The sequence below is a fragment of the Leucopleurus acutus genome, assembly GCF_964270905.1.
Source record: "Leucopleurus acutus genome assembly, chromosome: 13".
In the NCBI taxonomy this organism is placed as follows: Eukaryota; Metazoa; Chordata; class Mammalia; order Artiodactyla; family Delphinidae; genus Leucopleurus; species Leucopleurus acutus.
In genome coordinates this window covers 46,148,894-46,150,188 of record NC_139155.1, presented here as the reverse complement: position 1 = coordinate 46,150,188, position 1,295 = coordinate 46,148,894, and the positions used below count along the sequence as shown (strand labels likewise).

At 40.5% G+C, this 1,295-nt stretch overlaps 1 pseudogene across 1 annotated transcript; it reads right to left on the bottom strand.

Moving 5' to 3' along the window:
- Positions 1-614: 614 nt before the first annotated feature.
- Positions 615-992, bottom strand: LOC309970950 (large ribosomal subunit protein eL31-like; annotated as a pseudogene). Its single transcript has one exon. The product of its transcript is annotated as a large ribosomal subunit protein eL31-like (transcript).
- Positions 993-1,295: the final 303 nt, after the last annotated feature.

Here is a 1,295-nt window from a genome sequence, read left to right as displayed (position 1 = left end):
CCCCTTCAGTTCTTTTACTCCCTTCATCTTCAATCTTGCATAATGACAGATGGACAAAACGAGTTGTAAGAACCAGCCTGTCCACATTGGTTGGTGTGTTATAGGTGAATGGGTGTTCAGAGCAAACCATGGGCTCATGAGAGCTAATTTTCAACCTCCCCACTCAAGTGAAGCAGCCTCATTGTTTTATCCCTTCCTTTCCCCAGAATTGGAAAGATACACTAGGTGTCCTCCTTGCTTCATACTCTCTCATATACCATAATCCTCTAGGAATGTTTAGACTTCTACATGCCTTTGAGGCTAATGGTATAAGACTATAACCTTTCCTTTTTCTTTGTTCTCAACCACTGATGTTTTAATTATTCTTTCTGCATTAATTTTTAAAGACAAAATAGCACGTGACTGGTAATCTTTCTCTTCTCGCTAGGCTCTTCTGCTATTTTGGGTGACTTCTGTTTTACCAATATCCTGATCCTCAATTTCTTGACATTTTCATCTACATGGAGTGTTTTTCCCATTCCAGTTCAGGCATTTACTCCCATAACCCCATCCTGAACCTTATTCCTTGAGTCGTCTCTGCTTCTTTTTTTTGGTTCTATAACTTTATTGGACAATCAGCCGTTAATTCTCATCCACACTATCTGTAGATTTTTGAAAGTAGGGACAGGTACATAGGTAACCAACATATAGAGCTTGTTTGGTGAATCTTCATCTTCATTACACTTTCTGGACAACTGCACACAGATATGGTATGGGACATTCCTTATTCCTTTGGCCCAGACAGCTTTCTTGAGCCTGGTGTCAATGTGTTAATCTGGAGTTCCCATCTGCTTCATGGCAAATTTCCAGATTATTTTGAGTGCCCGAGGGGCACACTTCTTGAAACCCACTCCTTGGATGTGCTTGTGAATGTTGATAGCGTATTCTTTGGTCACCACCTCATTGATGGTGGACCGACCCTTCTTCTCGCCACCCTTCTTTGCGGGAGACATCCTGCCATGCCAGGGTTGGAAAGGAAGAGAGAAAGGGATGGTGGGAGGATCTTCTCTGCTTCTGATATCATATAAGCAGGATCACAGAGATGACCACAGCCTCCTATCCTTCAATCCTTCCAAATAGCCATCAAATCTATTGGGTGGACCAAAATGTTCATTTGTTTTTTTTCCGTAAGATGGCTCTAGTAGCACTTAGTTATCTTTAACTTTATTTGAAACAATTTTGTTAGATTTTATGTGACAGCTGTCATATCAGCATGCATTTAAAAAAAGACTTATCAAAATTGGTGAATTTTTATG